The sequence below is a fragment of the Mus musculus genome, chromosome 2, assembly GCF_000001635.26.
Source record: "Mus musculus strain C57BL/6J chromosome 2, GRCm38.p6 C57BL/6J".
Lineage (NCBI taxonomy): Eukaryota > Metazoa > Chordata > Mammalia > Rodentia > Muridae > Mus > Mus musculus.
Window position 1 is genome coordinate 105,649,624 of NC_000068.7, and position 18,671 is coordinate 105,668,294.

General features: G+C 46.6%; 2 long non-coding RNA genes across 2 annotated transcripts in view, besides 23 other annotated features; both read right to left on the bottom strand.

Moving 5' to 3' along the window:
* Positions 1-18,671, bottom strand: part of Pax6os1 (paired box 6 opposite strand 1) — a 134,251-nt gene that overhangs the window by 113,544 nt on the left and 2,036 nt on the right. The window lies entirely within an intron of this gene.
* Paupar (Pax6 upstream antisense RNA) lies at positions 8,239-11,720 on the bottom strand. The gene has a single exon (NR_117095.1). It is a non-coding gene; the product is annotated as a Pax6 upstream antisense RNA (long non-coding RNA).
* Positions 10,630-11,030: a DNAseI hypersensitive site, noted in NCBI's record as "NR site; the nucleotide coordinates are approximate for this feature". NCBI's record gives the evidence for it as "EXISTENCE:in vivo cleavage assay evidence [ECO:0001075][PMID:22220192]".
* Positions 10,630-18,671: part of a biological region, named in NCBI's record as "Pax6 upstream regulatory region", that runs on past the window's edge. NCBI's record gives its function as "regulatory_interactions: Pax6".
* Positions 11,430-12,030: a DNAseI hypersensitive site, noted in NCBI's record as "HS12.5; the nucleotide coordinates are approximate for this feature". NCBI's record gives the evidence for it as "EXISTENCE:in vivo cleavage assay evidence [ECO:0001075][PMID:22220192]".
* Positions 14,162-15,030: an enhancer, noted in NCBI's record as "SpeI/HincII fragment". NCBI's record gives its function as "enhancer in pancreas" and the evidence as "EXISTENCE:transgenic organism evidence [ECO:0001131][PMID:9882499]".
* Positions 14,730-15,730: a DNAseI hypersensitive site, noted in NCBI's record as "EE site; MV+ lens cells; the nucleotide coordinates are approximate for this feature". NCBI's record gives the evidence for it as "EXISTENCE:in vivo cleavage assay evidence [ECO:0001075][PMID:22220192]".
* Positions 15,049-15,075: a protein binding site, noted in NCBI's record as "E1 site". NCBI's record gives its function as "positive regulation of transcription" and the evidence as "EXISTENCE:protein binding evidence [ECO:0000024][PMID:12962539]".
* Positions 15,128-15,154: a protein binding site, noted in NCBI's record as "E2-E3 site". NCBI's record gives the evidence for it as "EXISTENCE:protein binding evidence [ECO:0000024][PMID:12962539]".
* Positions 15,309-15,835: an enhancer, noted in NCBI's record as "CE element". NCBI's record gives its function as "enhancer in lens and corneal epithelium" and the evidence as "EXISTENCE:reporter gene assay evidence [ECO:0000049][PMID:15096508, PMID:17066077]".
* Positions 15,375-15,716: an enhancer, noted in NCBI's record as "EE 340 bp fragment". NCBI's record gives its function as "enhancer in lens" and the evidence as "EXISTENCE:transgenic organism evidence [ECO:0001131][PMID:11714668]".
* Positions 15,474-15,503: a protein binding site. NCBI's record gives its function as "promotes enhancer activity" and the evidence as "EXISTENCE:protein binding evidence [ECO:0000024][PMID:12710953]".
* Positions 15,477-15,580: an enhancer, noted in NCBI's record as "BglII/AccI minimal fragment". NCBI's record gives its function as "enhancer in lens, cornea, and lacrimal gland" and the evidence as "EXISTENCE:transgenic organism evidence [ECO:0001131][PMID:9882499, PMID:12710953]".
* Positions 15,488-15,507: a protein binding site. NCBI's record gives its function as "promotes enhancer activity" and the evidence as "EXISTENCE:protein binding evidence [ECO:0000024][PMID:12072567]".
* Positions 15,501-15,512: a protein binding site, noted in NCBI's record as "includes multiple Sox2 binding sites and an Oct1 binding octamer". NCBI's record gives its function as "promotes enhancer activity in lens and ectoderm; Sox2 and Oct1 bind cooperatively" and the evidence as "EXISTENCE:protein binding evidence [ECO:0000024][PMID:12710953, PMID:17140559]".
* Positions 15,518-15,543: a protein binding site, noted in NCBI's record as "26 bp element". NCBI's record gives its function as "promotes enhancer activity in lens" and the evidence as "EXISTENCE:protein binding evidence [ECO:0000024][PMID:12183364]".
* Positions 15,527-15,536: a protein binding site, noted in NCBI's record as "L1 site". NCBI's record gives its function as "promotes enhancer activity in lens" and the evidence as "EXISTENCE:protein binding evidence [ECO:0000024][PMID:20413611]".
* Positions 15,571-15,580: a protein binding site, noted in NCBI's record as "L2 site". NCBI's record gives its function as "promotes enhancer activity in lens" and the evidence as "EXISTENCE:protein binding evidence [ECO:0000024][PMID:20413611]".
* Positions 16,886-17,185: an enhancer, noted in NCBI's record as "PAC303 fragment". NCBI's record gives its function as "enhancer in the retina" and the evidence as "EXISTENCE:transgenic organism evidence [ECO:0001131][PMID:12481295]".
* Positions 16,886-17,335: an enhancer, noted in NCBI's record as "PAC450 fragment". NCBI's record gives its function as "enhancer in the eye and pancreas" and the evidence as "EXISTENCE:transgenic organism evidence [ECO:0001131][PMID:12481295, PMID:22240097]".
* Positions 16,946-17,396: an enhancer, noted in NCBI's record as "2.35 kb to 1.9 kb upstream P0 promoter". NCBI's record gives its function as "enhancer in the eye and pancreas" and the evidence as "EXISTENCE:transgenic organism evidence [ECO:0001131][PMID:9847251]".
* Positions 17,149-17,403: an enhancer, noted in NCBI's record as "reported as 237 bp fragment". NCBI's record gives its function as "enhancer in the pancreas" and the evidence as "EXISTENCE:transgenic organism evidence [ECO:0001131][PMID:17049510]".
* Positions 17,298-17,328: a protein binding site. NCBI's record gives its function as "promotes enhancer activity in the pancreas; binds Meis family proteins (Meis1, Meis2, Prep1) synergistically with Pbx1" and the evidence as "EXISTENCE:protein binding evidence [ECO:0000024][PMID:17049510, PMID:20413611]".
* Positions 17,723-18,343: an enhancer blocking element, noted in NCBI's record as "XbaI/XhoI fragment". NCBI's record gives its function as "downregulates Pax6 P0 promoter by blocking activity of upstream enhancer" and the evidence as "EXISTENCE:reporter gene assay evidence [ECO:0000049][PMID:15096508, PMID:17122106]".
* Positions 18,051-18,158: a protein binding site, noted in NCBI's record as "core element includes five Ctcf binding sites necessary for repression of transcription; blocked by DNA cytosine methylation". NCBI's record gives the evidence for it as "EXISTENCE:protein binding evidence [ECO:0000024][PMID:15096508, PMID:16723452, PMID:21695148]".

Sequence of the window (18,671 nt, forward strand, 5' to 3'; positions counted from 1 at the left end):
TCTTTATCGTGTTCACTGTTATTTCTTTTAAAATATTTCATTACTTATTTATTTGTGTATATGTTTAGTGTGTGCACACAAGTGTGTGTGTGTGGCAAGGCACAAGCATGGCGTGTGCATGGCGGTTGGTTAGAGTACAATTTGCAGTAATTGGTTCTCTCCTAGCTTGTGGGTTCCAGGGACCCAACCCTGCTCATCAGCCAGCAAGTACCTTCACCTAGTCTGGCTTCTCCTTGGCCCCTGATTGTTATTTATTAAATGATTAAAAATAATTCAGGAGCCAAACCTATTTCCGTCTGCTCAGCCATTCATACTGAGGTTCTGTTCAGTCGAGACACTAACTACGTGTACTCTCAGTTCTTACCATCCTAGAGGACATGCGTTCTATGGAGAAGTCAGATAACACCCCGGGCTATAGAAAGTGAACTGAGTTTGGGGACAGGGGATTAAATAGAAGGTCTCTCGTAAGCAAGTTCTTGCTGCTGCTAGGAAACCAGGTCAGGTGAATACTGACAGCAAGGATGAGTGGAGACTGGCCTCAGAAGTATTGCACTGCTCTGTCTCTGATCCCACTTAGTTCTCGAGTCTAGACAGAACTGCCCACCAATGATGGAATGAGCTGAATTAAGGAGCAGAGGTGAAGATGTTGGCACAGGAAACTGCTCTCTATGAGAGCTCCTGCACACTGATTCTTACAGTGTCCCTGGGCTAAAGCAGGCAGCTGGGCAGAGGATGATAAGAACAGTGTGGCATCCCAGAGTCCCCGGTGCAGTGCTCTCTATTCTCTGGGCACCTTTGCTCTCACACTACTCCATAATTCTTTCAAAGCTCCCACTCTCCTTCCCTTAGCTATAAAAAGTAGATGTTGCACCTACCTGAATGTTGTGCTTTCTAAATATGTCCTCAGTCTCTTCTAATTTTAATATGCCTTAATTCTGGTCTATATAAGCGAAGGTAGATATACCTGTTACTCAAAATCTCTCCTTAGCTGGGAAATTTTGGATGATAACTCAGTGGCAAGCTGTAATGAGACCTTTTGAAGCCCTACTGACATCATAGGAGAACTGAGATAGACGTGCCAACCGGGCAGCATTTTGCAATCTACTGCTGAGAGCCCCCTTCCTCCAGGTTCTCACACAATGTCTCCTGGAGCCTCCTCCTGTGTCCTGCACCGGGAAGGTTGCCCTTTAAGTGCTGACCTGGTTAGACAAAGCTTGATTGTGGGCACCTGGCTACACTGTTTCCTAAAAGAGCATTTCTCTCCTTTAAATGTGTCTTGCCAATATGGCCAAGACACTAATGTCCAGGGACATGATGACCAAGGCAGGAGACAGCATGGCGTCCCTTTGCAGACACAGTTCTTCGTCACTTCTGGTAAAGCAACCCACCCTCCTCAATGTGTGTGCTATTATGTGCCGCGCTTTCTAAGTAAAGGAAGGTAATTAAAGGGGAAAGCAAAAGATCAAGGAAGGAAAAAGAATGAAGGGGAGAAGGACAGTCAGTGGGACAGTTGAAAAGCAGTTGAGTGACAGCAGGCAGACAAAAAGAGAACTTGGGATGGGCAGCAGAGATAGTACCATGAAGACAGAGGAAAGGAGCAGCAGGAGGGAGCAAATCAGAAATCCTTAAGCCTCAGGACTTGGGATGTAGCTCACTAGCGTGCTTGTGGAGCGCACAGGAAGCCCTGGGTTTGAACCCGAGTAGCTCATGGTTGCGGCGATGCATGCCTGTGATCCCAGCACTCAGAAGACAGAGTCAGGAAAGTGAGAAGTTTATCTCCAACAATACAGTGAGTCCAAGACTGATTGGGACACACAAGGCCCTGTCTCAAAAAAAAAAAAAAAAAGTTCTAGAATCTTAACATTCACACAGGGGCTGACAGACAGGCTCAGGGTCCTGTTCCACTCAGCCTGAACCCCACTCTGTTTCTGCCTCCTTCCCTGGAGCCTTTAGCTTCACAGTTACTTCTACCTTCTTTGAAGGACCCCTTCACTTTCTTGTCCTGACAGCCTGTTCTTCCTCTGAAACCTGCTCAGGTGGTCACTTTCCCCTTGTCCCTCAGATCTGCAGAGTCTGACCTCCCCTGTGCACTCTAACCTGTGACCCAGGGCTGGAGAGATGGCTCAGCGGTTAAGAGCACTTCCAGAGGTCCTGGCTTCAAATCCCAGCAACCACATGGTGGCTCACAGCCATCTATAATCAGATCTTATGCCCTCTTATGATGTGTCTAAAGGCAACTAAAGTGTACTTATATATAATAAATAAATCTTTTTTTAAAAAAAAATCTGTGTCCCAATCTTACCTAAAATTGCCCACCAATAACTTCAATGACTTCATTTTCCAATTGAACCTTGAGGTGTTCTGTTCTTGGAGTTTGTGTAATACCAGGTTGGCTCATGGAGCAGACTTCTTCCTGCTGCAAAATTCCACCTGATCTGGGCGCCCCAGCTAATGGACATAAAAAGTATCAAGGTGATAAGACTAGAGACACGGTTGATTTATCCAAAAGGCCAAGAAGCAATGAACTATTTATTGGCTCTCATGCTTGTGTGTACCTCCTACCCACGAGGTGGCTGGTGTCCCTCTCTTAATGACTTCTGCTGCTCCATGACTTCCTTCTGTCTAGCATTCATCCTGCCCATGATGCTTCTAGTCTGTATTTCCAAGTTGTGACTTCTCCCTCCAATCATATGCTCTTACACGAGAAGGTGCCAGTTCACATCTCTCACCATCTCTTCTATCTCTCTGCAATGACCACCTTATTGTTTGTTTTTTTCTGCTTTGTGAGACAAAATCTCATTTGCTATCCCAGGGAGCCTTGGAACTCACTATATGGACCATGCTGGGCTTGAACTTGCAGGGATCCTCCTGCTTCAGCCTTTTAAGTGATGGAATTATAGCAGGCACCATCATGCCTGGCCTTTCTAACCCCACTTGCTACCTTTCCAGCTCACGTCAATATTCACACACACCACTGAGCCTTAATCCTGCTTCCTTTTCATTGGAATTCACTCCTCAGGCTTTGTCCCTTCTTTCCTCAGATTAGACAATGAGGACCCCTTATCTTACAAGGTGTTCTTTGAGTGTCTCTCTGTCTGTCTGTCTCTCACTCTCCCACTTAATCAGATTTTTATCACTACTAGTCATTTTACCCAACAGTTTTTAAGAAGATTGTCAATATCCTTTGTATTGATGAATCTGACAGTGTTCAGTTATCCAACCTAACCTACTTACAGCATTTGAGACTGTTGTCAATCTGGTTTCCTCACTGGTGGCTTATGTACTATCCTTCATTGGTCATCTGCCTGCCTCAGTAGCTGTTCCATTCAATCCCCTATACCAGTGGTTTTCAACCTGTAGGTCATGACCCGTTTGGCAGGATGGAAAGACATTTTCACCGGGGGGTCACCTAAGACCATCAGAAAACACAGATATTTACTTTATGATTCATAGCTGTAGCAAAATTGCAGTTATGGAATAGCAACAAAACTAATTTTGTGGTTGGAGGTCTCCACAGCATGTATTAAAGGGTCTCAACATTAGGAAGTTTGAGAGCCACTGCTCTAAACAGATTCCTTCTTGTCTCCCAGTCTCCTAAACAAAGACGTGACTCAGAGTTTGCCTCCCCTTTATTTCTCCCTGTCCTTATAAATCTACTCTTCCTGTTTCTGAGACTGAAACCTTGGTGTTCTTTATAGACCAGGCTTCCTTAGTAGAAAGTCCTTTAAGATACAGCCTATCAGGGTGACACAGACTCGGAATTCTGGCACTTGCGAGATGAAAGCAAGAGGATCGGGTGTTTGAGACTAGCCTGGGTTCCGTGGCTAAACCCTGTCTCAAAAATAAAACAGTCAAAATAGCGGAGAACTCTCAGGCCACTCCAGCCACGGAAGCAGATCAGCGCCTTGCTCTGCCATTGTTGGAGAAGCCCCCTCCCAAAGTAGATGGGAGAGAATGACAGAGACCCACAGCCAGACATTATGCAGTAAAAGACCTTGGAGCACTCAGCGCTAACATCCTCCCTGCAGGGCTCAGGGAATCCCTCAGAAGAAGAGGCAGAAAGAATGTAAGATCCAGAGAGGATGGAGGGCACCAAGAAAATGAGGCTTTCTAAATCAACATGATCAAAGCTCATATGAACTCACAAAGACTGGGGCAGCATGCACAGGGCCTGCACAGGTCTGTAACAAGTCCTTTTCATATATATTATAGCCCAAGACAGGGTTTCTCTGTGTAACAGTCATGGCTGTTCTGGAACTCACATGGTAGACTAAACTGACGTCTGACCTCAGAGATCTGACGGCCTCTGATTCCCAAGTGCTGGAATTAAAGGTGTGTGCCACCACACCCAGCTTTGAAAAATATCTATTTTCAATAAAAGGAAAAAAAATCAAAGCAAGAACTGGCAATATGATTCCACCTCTGCTATGCTCTAGCAGAGGATTCAAGTTCATTTCCTAAGCATCCACATCTCGCAGATCATAACTGCCTGTAAGTCCAACTCCAAGGGATCCAACACTTCTAGATCCCACCAGCACTCATGTGCACATATTGCCCCACTCCCACACATAGATATGTGATTCAAATTAAAACTCAAACAGCAGACAGTTCTCTGACACATAGTTAGAGCCTATCCGTGTCACACAGCCACTTCTGCTTCCAGAACCAGCTCTCTCAAGAGCCTTGTTGGAACTCTGTCCCATTTGCACTGGTCATTGTTCTGGATGCTGCTGGTCAATCAGCATAATGGTCCTTTCCTCTCTGTCTATGCAGACTGATGTGGTATGGCCTGTTTTACTTGTAGTTTGCCTTGGGTTAATGACTGAGATCTGGACAAAGAGAGATGACAGAAGGGATAGACCAGAGTAGACCTGAAGACCACAGACAGCCTCAGCACTCTCCCTATATTCTCATGAGCTGGAACCTGGAAAGATCCGTGGCCCAGAAAAACAAAAAAGCCCAAGAGAAATCTATACCTCTGGACAGTCACATGAAAGCTGCCATCCTGAGCAGGAACATCAGATAAGAAAGAAATGACCTTTAACCCACTGAAGTCCTGCCATCTGTCATGGACCCCAGCCCTAGCATAACTAAGACAAGCATCCCAGGACAGACTCTGAAGCCTATAGGCTCTTCAAGAGCTTGAAAGATTTTGAATTCTGGCCATACTTCCAAAATTGGTAACTCCAAAAAGCAAGAACACTGTAAAGTCAGCAGCAACAACTATTTCCATGGTTGATGTTTCTATGACATCAGTTCCCCAGCTGCTGCACAACCTTGCAGCAAGACAACAAAGTTTGCATCATAAAAGAAATCACTTCCTCCAAATTATTTCAAAAGGGTTTATAGAAAATAATTCCGTGGGAATGTGTGGGTACCTATTGTCTTTTGATAAGACAAGGAGTAGAACCCCCAAAGGAAAGGGCTTAAGTTTTGGAATGACCTTCACTGAGTTTATGTATTATCTGGCCTCGTTCAAGTTGATTAACCTGAGATTTGTGTATATATTTCCTGTTAAATGGGGATAGGGAAGAAAAAGAAAACTCACTTTAAAAGGCTATAAGAATTTTTTAATATACTGATTTTGAAAATACATAGAATAAAAAATATATATTGTGCTCATTGGTGTTTTGCCTGCATGTATGTCTGTGTGAGGGTATTGGGTCCTCTGGAACTGGAGTTACAGGCAGCTGTGGGCTGCCATGTGGTTGGTGGGAACTGAACCGAGGTCCTCTGGAAGAGCAGCCAGTGCTCTTAACCACTGAGCCATCTCTCCAGCCCTTGAATGAATTATAGAACAAATACTCGTGAACCCAAAATCACTTTCCATGAATAAGAGTCAGTTAAGTCCAACCTAACAAAATCCCTGGAAAGAACTGGTTTTGAGGTGGGTAGGAGTGGGAGTCAGAGATGGGAGGTCCTTTCATAAGTAATTCAGCTTCTTAAATGCTGGGATCACATGTGTGTGCCACCATCCCTGAATTCAACAGTTTTGTTTTTGCTTTAGAGACAGGATCCCACTAAGTCTGACTCGCGATACAGTCAGGGGTCCCTGATCCTCCTGCCACTGCTTCCCAAGTGCTAGGATGACAGGCGTGTAACCACCATGCCCTCATAGGGTATTTGTTTGTTTGTTTACACTTTTATTTATTTTCTGTTCATTCTGAAATGTGAAGGTCAAAGGATAACTTGTTGAAGTCGTTCAAAAACAAAAACCTTGGCTGGGTGTGCTGGTGCACACCTTTAATCCCAACACTTGGGAGGCAGAGGCAATCAGATTTCTGAGTTTGAGAGTAACTGGCCTACAGAGAGTTCCAGGACAGCCAGGTCTAGACGGAGAAACTCTGTCTTGAAATGCCAAGAGAGGTCTGACAGTGGTGGCGTACGCCTTTAATCCCAGCACTGGAGAGGCAGAAGGAGATTGATCTCGAGGCCAGCCTGATCTACAGAGTAATTCCAGGACAGCCAAGGCTACACAGAGAAACCCTGTCTTGAAAAACGGAAAAGGAAAAAGCAAACAAATGGTGGTGGTTGGGGGTGGGGTTCTGTATATTTAAATCTATACACAAGAACTGGTAGCAATATTTTTTTTTTCCATTTAGAAAGAATCAGGTGATGGCATGGAAGGGTAGTAAGAAAAAAATTCCAAAGTAATTTTTGCTCTTTACAATTCTGAACTCTATGACTCTAGAGTCATATTTTAAAACAATAATACGAAGACTGTGCAATATAATTAACCAATAGATGGAATAAAATGTGCCTGAAGTGATTCTGATACAAATAGAATTTGGAAAGTCACTACCTCCCAGTTTTCCAGATCTGTGCCTGACCCCAGCATGTTCCGTGTCTCCGTTCACTTACTTATAAGGCAGCCTGGGCTACGGTTGGTTGGACAGCTCTGAGCGTTAGTACAGTGTGCAGGTGTGCAGGTCTGTACCAGAGCAATCGGTGCTGTAGCACATTAGTGTGTAGGTGGGGGATATCTGACCCACAGCATAACTGCACTCATTGAAGAGGGTGACTGGGCGGATGGCTTGCTTCTGGTGGGCTGCCCTTGGACTTGGCTGGCGATCTGCTTCTGGAGAGTCTGTCTGGACTAACTGTCACTGGGATGAGAAGCGGATGTTGGTTTTATCCTCAGAGTTTTGCTTGACCTGCCAATCTGTCTGTGGCTCTGGTTGTCAGAAAGCTCTCAATAGGGGATAGGAGCCCTTATTTAATCAGCATTGAGTCTGTCTCATCCATGATAGTTATTACTTAATGCAAATTAAGCTTTCTTATTGCCTAACAACACAGCTCTGGGCAGGAAAAGAGGAGGAAACTTAAGCCACAACATCCAAATGGCTGAACGGTGATTAGTCGGAGCAGCAAAGTAGGGTTTCCTGGTAAATAGAGGCATCCATTTTCCAACCCAAAGGTACAACAGGAAGAGAGAGAGAGAGAGGAAATTGCTTCAAGCGGCTTGAGCAGGAAGTGTTCATTTTTCACTTGGCTCCATGCTTTGGAAACCAATCCTTTCAACTGAGAGACTATCACTGGCTTTCTCTCCCCCACCTCTGTTACCTATTATTCTCATTTGAATGGTCTGTAACTGTCAAGTAAAGGTTGTTATCAGTATTGCATCTGCTCCAGATGGATTAGAGGGGAATGATGTTTGTGGCTCTCTGTAATCCCTCCATCAGCTCCAGGATTGCCAGTTTCTCCAGGGAATGTGGCAAAGCTGCAGAAAATCCCCCCAGACAAGATGTTTCAGGCTTCTCTCTGGTTTGACTGGCAGACACACACACACACAAGTAATGCAGGCAAGAAAAATCAGAAGAAAGTTTCTCTGACCTGCAAATGAGAGGCAGCTGCAGAGTGAACTCTCTGTTCCTCCTGAGGGTGGCTGCAGCCTGGTCAGTCTCAGAGGAATGAGCATCTATGCATGTGTTCTCTTTCCAAGATAACTCAAAGCCACCTGCTTCAAGCAGCCTCATATGGAGTCAGATATGTGTGCTGATGTGGCCTCTAGACTAGTTCTGTTTCCAAGTCTAAAAATAGACTTGACAGAGGCTTTGAACAAATCTATATTCTCTGGGCTCGCGCTCCTCTAGATTGAATGGCATTTGCCATTCGCTTTCATCATGGAATTGAGGGAAAATGGCTACAATGGGGTTTGTAAAATAAAATAAAATAAATCTTTGAGCCGTCTGAAGAGCGAGAACAATGAGACATGAAGTAACTACTCTTTACTATTTTAAGCGGTAATTTATATTTATTGAAATTCATAGTGTACACACAGGCTGTGGGAAGACAGCAAAGGCAGGCAGAGTGCTGCTGAGCATTACAGAAGAAACACAAAGTGAGAAAACAAAATACCAGCTGAAATTTTTCCATTCCCTGCACTGAGAAGAGATTAGCATCACAAGCAATGTTATAGGAGTTTTAACGTTTTTCTTTGTTTTTTTTTTCCTACTGTAGAGCATTTTTCAGTATTGTACACAAGTTTGTGTTAAACTCTTGATATTGTGATGTATTCATTAGAAGTTGCTTATAAATAAACAAAAAAAATCCACCTTTAAAAAATCACAAATAGAGTAATTTAAAAGAATTTAGAGATGGCTAAGATGTTTAATCTAAAAATAATACATTTCATCTAACAGAAAAATCTTCAGGAGAAATCAATAAATACAGCCCGGGTTCCTTCTTGAGAACATCTAGGCCCTAAAATGGCCACAGCCACCACTGAAAGTCACAGAAATTAAAAACCATGACCTAATCCGTTACTACTCCAAAGACCCAGACATCCACAGAAGATGAAGCCAAGTTTGTAATGACCTGTCTCTATTTGTTTATTTTGAGACATGGTCTCACTATGTAGCCCTGGCTGTTCTAGAATCACAGGCCTACCTCTGCTTTCCCAATGCTGGGATTAAAAGCATGTACCACCATACTTGGCAACGTCTCTGTTTTTAGAAATGATTTCTGAGTATAAATCATGGATACCTGGGTACCTGGGAAACACACACACATTCACACAAGAGACAGAGACCCAGAGAGACAGAGAGAAACAGAGACAAAGAGACAGAGGCAGAAGGAGACAGACACAAAAAGAGAGGCTGTCTGCCTCCTGGCCCCTTTTGCTTCATTCTGAAACAAAAAGCATCATATCACCTGTATTATCCACAAAAACTAGGAGACCCTTGGCACAGTTGCTGTCCTTCTAATTTCTCTGAACTCCACATATCTGTCTCAACAGAGCTGCTTTCCATGATGTATCACAATGGACTCAGTGAGTCCTCATTCATATATGTAGAAAAGCCAGAGAGGCTTTGAATCCTGATTTCTGTGTTTTTCCTGTATTTGCCTCAACAGCAAGAAGGGAGAGATGGAAGTGAACAATGAGATGTGACTTTGCTGTGACCCAATATCAAAAGTCTGTTAGAAATTTTTTTTCTCCCCCACATAAAAACTGTTGGAAAAGTAGCAGCCTTTGAGCCATCTCTAGGGAATACATAGCTTCACTGTATGAGTTAAGCAGTCACCACCAATTACATGATGTTCCTCAGCAAGACAGACCCTTACACCCACATTTTGAAACTATGAACTATTGCAGGGGTGATGGTGCCTAGTATTTAAAAGGCCCCTGGGGAGGCCTAGTCAAAATATCTCCACTCCTCTCAGAAACTGCGATACAAAAGAAAAGAAGGACACAGGGAGACAGTGAATCAAAAGGAAAACTTTCCTTCCGAAGGAAGCAGAAGAAAATGCAAGGCCGCTGGGTCTTCCTCTTCTCCCAGAGCAGGCTGGATCACACACCTTGCCTGGGAACATCCATCCCCATCAAGAAGCCCAAATTAGGTTTGCATCCATTTCTGAACGCCTGTGGTTAATAGAAAGCCTTCATCATCCCGCCCTAAGTGGGCGTGTTTAATTGTCCCTGCATGCTCCGGGAGGCACAGCACCGGTGTTGTAAATAGATGGGTGAGTGATGGGCACATAGTTTTTCCATAAAGCGGAGCTACTCAGAGTGAGTGGACTCTGGTTTGAAAATGTCTTCCAGGCTATGGTGCTACCAGGATAGAGTTGAGGTAAGAAAAGCCGAGGTAAGACTTAGCAAAGAGAGTGGCCTAATTCCCTCCCTTGAGTTTGCAGTTTGCATCCCGACCTGGTACAATCTCGTGGGGGAGGGGGTTTGGCAGCCCCCCGCACCAGGGGGCGGGGGCTGGGGACACCTTCCGGGCAGTCCAATAGCTTCCTGAGCCACGTGTCTTTCAGGCACACATCCTCGGGAGAAGGCCCCCCAAAAAGGCCAGACTGAGCGAGGACTTGGCCCAGAGCCTTGAGGACAAAACAGTTGAACCCCCAAACTTCATCCAAAAGGCCGGACCAGAAGTGCCACCGAGAACCTCAGTGGCTCCCAACAGAGGTAGTGCGGGACCCTCGGACACTTCCGCCTCCCAGCCGCCGCGGTTCTGCCACCGCCATCCGCACCCTAGACAGAAGAGCACCTTCAGACTGAACGGAGAGCAATACTTACTGTTCCAGTTAGAACAAGTTTTAAGTGAGGGCTGGGCTGGCAAGCCGCGGGCAGGGGGTCACGTGCGCCCCCGTCACTGCAGCTCCCCTCGCCTCTCCGGTTCGAGTTATGCCATCAAGCTAATATATTGTGACTGCTCTTCTCTCCTGTGACAAAGGCTTGCAGCTGCCTCCAAATCAATAGACGTCAAAGAAATATGAAAACAGTCATGATGACACAAAACTTAAATCCTGCTTGCAGTCTACACGACCAGAACTGCGCTTCTGTTCTCCAGGCCGCCGATTAATTTATCCCAAAGTTTAGTCAAATTTTTATTCCGCTACCTTTTTCCCAGCAGATCGCGCTACATCTGTCGGGTTTGTAATGTAATTTGTAATTACTGCCCTTCATGTGGTCCGGTGCCTTGAACCATCTTTAATTAAAAGCATAATTAAGGGAAGATCTAAAGAAAGACAATTACCAGATGGTCTTTTTTTTTTTTTAAGAGTCAGTAGTTGCTCAGAGTGGGGCTTAGGGTCTGTCCCCTCAACCCTGTGCATGGAGAGGGGGCGGCCGCTGGATCCGCGCCTGCGCGCTGCAGAGGCCTGTCTGGGCCGGTGCGCACTGACCCCCTCCTGGCTCCCTGGCCGGGCTTTAAGAGTTCCAAGAGGCCGCGCTCAAAGGTGAGCGCTAGAGTCTTGCACTGCATAGATACTGACTTTTTTCTTCTTTCTTTTCTGGTGGTCTCAGAGTTTGGAGTGGCCGCGGGGAGCCTGGAACTAGATCAAGGCAGAGACAACTTTCAAATTCGCGAAGCCCCCACCCCCACTCCCAGAGTGAGGTCCATCCTGCTGAGCAAGACCCTGGGAGTTGTGAAACAGAAAAGAAAGGATTGGTGGTGGAAGGAAGGATGGGAGAAATGGGACTGATCCACCATAGGGCTCCGGCTTAAGTCCACCCCTGGATTCGGCCCAACTAGGTGGAAGCTGAAGGAACGTTCCCACGAGGGCTCCCAAGGACAAAGAAGCCAACCAGACCTCATCTTCACCGCAGCCTCGACGGGCAGAGCGGCCCAGGATAGCGATTCTCTCGGCTCCCTGGTGTCCATGGGTCCCTTGGAATTTCCAGACCAAGGGTGGAGGGAGGTTAAACCCCATCTCCGTTCCTGTTTCACACACACACACACACACACACACACACACACACACACACACACACACACACACACACACACACACGCATAAATAATGCAGACGGGAGCCAAGATTTCTGTATCAGCACCGCGTTGCCCGGGCGGCTGGCACAAGGATTCCAAAGACGGAGAATGGAAATTAAACTGTTGTTGTATGAAGGGGGATGTCATTATGTGACTGCTCATATTCAAAGTCGGGCAGCAGCGAAATGTAATCATTTCAATTATCTTCAATGTATTTTCTTAGGACACAAGTTGTCAAAGATTTTTTTTTCCTAAGGAAGTACATTCTCGCGGTTCCTTGGGTCCATTTTCCAGACGGTTTGTTACTCTTGCTGCATGATTTGGTTTCAGCTTTTATTCCTCAGCCTCAGAGTCTCTTACAGAGATTTCTCTGGATGGGAAGAGCCACGTCGGCCCTTGTGGCTTCTCTGGCTGTGCCGAAGCGGTCCACGGGTGGAAAATCGGCCTCCGTGTACCTGGCGCGAGCATTTTGGTTGCTTTCAGGTTTAATTAACTTTGAACAACAAATATGCTTCGAGTTCTGGATCTGGTGACGCCTTGGGAAAGGGAGGGGGTTGGATTGTACTTTGTGTCCTTCCCAGCCTGGAGCGGGAGGTGAGGGTGAGGGCTGGCAGTGTTTGCCTGCGCCCCCCGAGGCCAACCAAGCAGAAAAGCACGTGCTGGACTGTGCGGGGATCCAGGCTCTCTGAGAGTTCAGGAAAGCTGGGAAGAGCCGGATCTGAGTCAGTCTCTCTCTCTCTCTCTCTCTCTCTCTCTCTCTCTGTCTCTCTCTCTCTCTCTCTCTCTCTCTCTCTCTCTCTCTCTGTCTCTCTCTTCAGCCAGATGCTTGCTCCTCTTGTCCCCATCGTTGGACAGTGGCACGTTGGATATGGGGAACGAAGGAGATCTGGAAAAGCGCTCTGTAATCCCAGTCTGAGCAGAGAGTAGCGGTCTACTCGTCAGTCAGCCCTCGTCCAATCTCACGGATTAAGATTAATCCCGATCTTTACACTAATATCTCCTCTTTGATTTTTATTATACTCATTTGGGAGGAAATGAGCTCTTGCCAGGCAAATAGCACCCCGCACCTCACTTCTCATAGCTGCGCAGGGCCGGGGCCTGAACAACCCCGCGGGCAATTCCCGAGCTGCCGATATTATATTTGTGAAATGTCCTTTTGTTGGGGCTTTTAACACCTTATAACGAATCATTTGTTCCTTTCTCTTTAATTTTGATAGACAATTAGCCATCAGAGATACACCAGTTGACTGTAACCGAGCATTAAACTCGCCTTTATGCAACGCTAATTTAGCATAACTGCTTTGTTTAACGTTGCTATATAAGAACCAGGTTTTGTAGTATTTTTTAAAAAAAAAAAGGTGTAATTTTATGTGGGGCTTCATTTCTTTTGGCCTTGTACGCAGCAAGCTCTTTCCTCTTTGTGAGGCGTTCTGCTGGGGCCCAATGCCATTTCTCAGTGCCTAGCACCTGCAGGCTGGGGTTGGGGGGGGGGGGAGGGAATTAGCATTGATATAGATTTAGTTGAAATGTAATCTCTTAAATCTGTCCAAGATTCAGAGAGATAATTACACTTTCACTGCATTGCCAGGGGTCAGCGTCTCTGTGGACCGGAGGAGTTGATTTACTAACAATAGTGTTACATTTAAAAAAAAAATGGCGTTTGAGATTATAATGTTAATGGCTGTGGTCGCAGGGGAATGCTGCCGCTTCCAACTAATTCCACACAACTTCTTTTTCCTCCTTCCTTTCTTCCTGGGCTTCATCTTTGTAAGGAACTGGAGCCTTCCTAATGTTTAATTTGCTGCAGGCGCCAGAAGGTTATGACCAGCTCTGGGGCTTGGTCATGACTGGTTGTTCCGGTAGTGTTTGCATTGTGGCCTCGACAGGCTGTCTTGTCAACAACAAGGACCAGAGTGAAGGACAGTGCTGCGAGCACCTCTCAGCGAGGCGAGCAGAGAGCACCCAGGCAGAAGGCAGCACTGGCTGGGCTTCTCCAGCTTTCGATTCTCTCCGGCCAGGTTTGCAGCCTGGAGAAACATGCCACCAGGCTGGATCTCTGACTTCCTTGGTCCTGGAGCTCTTCAGTCAAACCTAGACCTGCCCTGTTCTGTACCCTCCTCTACAGCTCTGGCTGGTTTCCGCAGAGCAGTCTCAAACCTAGGGATGTCCGTTCCCATAGAGTTTTCATCCTAGATTTGGGCAGGGGACAAGGACCTGAATTCAGAGAAACACTGCAAAGTCCTGATTCCAGTCTGGGATGAGAATGAGCTTTAAAACTAAGAAGTCAACCTTCTTCTGAGGAAAGATTATCATGGAATTTACATTACCCCTACACATGTCAAACTTCAGGTACAGAGGTCTCAGTCCCCAGACATCCTGGGGTTGCCTCTAACTAGTAGTAGTCTTGAGAGTTTACTCTGAAGTTTTGCACCACAAGAGTATCATTTACTAGTGTGTGGAGGCCTCCCTCTAGGTGCCCACCAAGGTGCAAGCAGGCTTCCCTATCATTATTCTCAAGTGGACCAATAGCCATTGGAACTGTGTCCAAAAATGCCCTGGCTAATCAGCACTCTCAGATTTTCTTGAGCAAAGAACACAACTGGTTTTGTGGCCTCCTCCAGTGCTAGATGGCTGAGGATCCAAATCCAAGGAGTGTCCAGTTGCCTAGGTCTTCCCCCAGGGCCATGGCCATTGTTAATATCACATTGTTAATATCACCGACCCCACCCCCAGGACAGAGACAGAGAGAGACAGACAGAGATAGAGAGACAGAGATAGAGACAGAAACAGAGAAAAGAGCTTGTGTGTTTGGATAGGGAAGGAGGAACACTCAATTTTCTACCTTTAACTCCACACTTGAAGACATGGAGACAACAGGGTTCAGTGTGCCAGAGCTGGACAGAAGGCCTTGCCCTCTCAGTCTCTCCACACAGAAGCTTTGCTTCTTTGGGGAAAGAGTGGTAGGTCTATGGGAAGGGGGTTGTCTGAGCTAAAGAGGAACCCTCATTCTGCAGAGCCCTGCCCCCAGAGCAGCCTCAGAGTCTTGACATACCCCCCCCCCATTGCCCTTCTAAAAGTCCCTATGCCCAAGCCCTTGGAGCTTGTTGGGGGCGGGGGTCCTCTGTAATCCCACTGTGTTTACCTCAGTGTCCTCTTATCTTATATGTAACAGCAATATATATGTTAATTGAAAACTTCTGAATTTAAAAAGGTTGTGACAAGTTATAATTTGTCCTGTCAATGCCTGGAATCCTTATTTATCTCTTTAGCTTGCCTCCTGCTTGCGCCTGTCAGCTAACAGCTTGCCTAACTCGTTGACTTCCTCACTCATGGCACGGAAACGACAAATGTGCTGTTTTATTCGTACAATTTATTTCATTATTGTTGCCAGCACGAAGCATCACAATCAATCATAAGGAAGTCCAGTTGGCAGGTGTCAATCTTGGTGTGTTTTTGTATGTCTCGGTCTATATTTAATCCAATTATAAGGGTCACGGAGTAAGTGCCAGTCTTCTTGTTAGAACTCACATCTTATTTAAGATTTAAAGTAAAAAAGTCAACTCGATCACATAGCCCTTTGAGGGGGGAGGGCGGGGTTACACCAGAAGCACCCCAACCTCATTCTTTTCACCTCCTGTTTAAATTACTAAGCCATCCTTTTTTTTTATTAAAGAGTTGCAAGGTATTCAACTTTTATGAGAATTTGTGTGCAAATGAAGGCTCTCCTTATTTTGCTAAAGTAGACACAGCCTTAATGATGAGAGATCTTTCCGCTCATTGCCCATTCAAATACAATTGTAGATCGAAGCCGGCCTTGTCAGGTTGAGAAAAAGTGAATCTCTAACATCCAGGACGTGCCTGTCTACTTTCAGAGAATTGCATCCAATCACCCCCAGGGAATTCAGCTAATGTCTCCATCTCCACCCAGACAAGGGAGAGAAAGAAATCAAACGTGGTATGGCAAGCTGACTTCTTATGAGAATGTTTAAGAGGAAAAAAAAAAAAAAAAAAGACAGTGGAATGTTCTTGAATTGATGGCAGCAGAGGCTTTTCTCAGTGGGGAAAGCAAACTAACTGCAAGAATTGAGGATTTTCTAAAAGGTTCGGCAGAACTTCTTACTTCCTGGCAGAGCAGCCAGCACCAAGGTAGCTAAGTGAGGCATCTCGTTGTATGAGAGCCTGGAAATAATTGACCAGCACAGAAATCTCGAAATCATATATAATCGGACCATCATGCAGCCCTTTAGACCAGGGTAAAGAAGTGGCAAATATTATCTTTGCATAAATATCTCCCTGTTTGATGCTTGAATTCACAAAATATTCCTCCCATTTTGATTTGAAAGAAGAAAAAAAAAGCCCTGTTAGAACAAGTTTGCTGTTTAAAGGGGAGGGTGTGAAGGACAGGGAGAGAGGAGTAAGAGACCATGCAGTGCCCAGTTAATTTGATTGCTTAAGTGACCTCAGCTTTGGCTAGTTCATATAGGTATCTGAAATGACCTGCAAGAAGACACAGAATTTGTTTTCAATTATCTGTGGACATTTCTCTGCTCTTTTATTTTTTGTGCTGGAAGATCTTTATGAAACCAGTCTTACACGAATTAGTACCCACCCTGGAATGCTAGTCTTTAAAGATAGAACTTAACAGGGTGAATCAATTTTTGTAAACATATTTTCACCAAAAAGACAAATGTCCATCCTGTAGTCTAGATCCAGTAGATGGGGCTCCACCAATCCAGAAAATGCTTTATTTTCATAAAGTAGTTAAAGAGCCAGATGCACAGGGAGGGGTGGGCGAGCCAGATGTTCCTTGAACAAGAGGTCTTAGCTATAGTTCAAGACCATGCATATCCTCCCCCTCCCTCCCTCCCTCCCACCCTCCTTCTGCACTTCTGTGTCTCACCCTTCCTATCTATCTTTCCCCCCTCTTGCCCACGCCCCCTTGCTGGATCCTACTTTCCACCTCCCTTCAACTCCTTGGAAAGGACGCTCCAGCATCCCAGGGAGGAATGGAAACTCCACAGACCTTTAGCCACTACCTGCTGGCAATCAAAGCTGCTGCTGAGAAACAGAACCTGGGATTGCCCCCAAGTGTAGAAGAATTGGGACAAGAAACCTGGAAGGAACGTTTCTTTCACCTCTCCTACAGCCTGCCTGGAGCAGCACTCCAGAGGCTAGTTACAAGTTATCTATTAAGCCTCCAAGCAATCGTCAGTATACCTCCGCCAGGAGCAGTGTGGCCTAGAGACGCTGAGAGTCCAAGCCCAGCAAGGCTATATAACCCCAAGGCTAGGCACACCTTGGAGAAGAGTCTAAGGCAATGAAGGGAGGCTCCATCACCGCCGCCCTCCCCCAGTACTGAGACTTCTGGTAGTGTCTCCAGAGTTCTGTAAGGTTGATGGCTACCGGGAGAACCTGACTCAGGCCTGTGGTTATGCTTACCAGGTGGTGACCCCAACGCCCGCTCCCTCTCGCCCAGTTTTCAGTGTGTGCCCGGGGCAAATAGAGAGCGGCTTTAAGCGTTGGCCTGGAGCTCGGGAGGGCCAAGGTCTGGCCTCGCCTCCACCACTACCCGGCCCTAACGAGCCCTTTATTGACAGACAGATAGATAAGCTGGCGAGGGCTGTGGCGTTTCCAGCTTCGCTCTTGAGCACCCTGCTGGGTTGCAGGGATCCGCACAAGCTTAATGGCTCCAAACAAGCTCCAGCAGCCCTCGCTGCAGCCTCCGGTCGGAACAAGGGGTGGGTGAAAAGCCTGGGACAGACACAGAGAAGCTGGGAAAGTCAATCTGAGGCCCAGGGCCCACAAGTCACCCATCCCCCCAAGGCAGATGGTGGAATACGCGGGACCGCAAGACATTTGAGGACGTGACTGGAGGAAGTTCTGACTGGAAGGTAGGGGCTTACCGAAAAACTAAGTCTTAGGAGGTGGCAGCGGGGAGCGAAGAAAGCAGAGCAAAGGCTTCAACGCCACTACCCAAACTCTCAGGATTCGCGGGACGACTAGACCGCTCTAGAATCCAGATCACGCTACAGTGGTTCGAGGGGAGTAGATGTTGGAATGGAGAGAGGAAGAATGGGAGGCTTTTGTAAATTAAAATGTCTCCATTGGGACCTATCCAACGCGTTCCCTTTCGCCTTGTCCACAGAACCGGATCTCCAGGCGCGAAGCACTCAGCAAGGTGCTAGAAGAAAAGAAAAGGTCTGGCAGAAAGCTGGCCAAAACTGAAGGAACCGGCCAGCGGGCTGCTGGAGGCGCCCTGGTCTTGTTGCAAACTTCCACACCGGTCCAGGTGTGTCGGGGGAGGAGCAAGAACCTGGAGAGCCTGCACCCCAGCGCCTTTTGCGCAAGACTCTCTCCCTCCACCGCCCTCATCCGGCCAAGGAGTGCAGGCTCTAGCCCTCGAACTTCCCTCGCGTCTAAATGTTCCCCTCCTGGTCTCCACACTTGTACAGCCTAGTCCACCCTGGCTGTCTCCCAGAAGTTGCCTGAAGGCAATTCCACGCCCACTCCCTTCCTTGCCCACCATCTCCACGAGAGTCTCCCGCCCCTCCAGGACCTCAGTCATTTCCAAACTCCATTCCCAAAGCAAGCAGAAGAGGGAGGAGAATGAAAGTTGAGAAGCCCTCGAGGGCGAAAGGGCAAGGATGTCGACGCGGGTGTAGGTATCTATTCCAAGATAGACAGGCTTAGCAAATCTAAGCCGTCCTCTGTTCCACAGAGGGTGTGAAGACCACGGGATCAGTATCTGGCGACCTTGCCCCAATATCTTCACTCACTGAGCACGAGGAAGGGAAATCTTAACCTCCCAATCTTCTATGTCCCCACTTTTGCCCCTCTAGGCCACAAAGTCAACAGTTAGCCCTCAAGTCAAAGATAAATACCATCATCTACATTTTCTACATGAATGGAGCTTTTCAGTTCCAAGCGAGGGAAGCCCGGGCACTCTGGCTTTGGGAC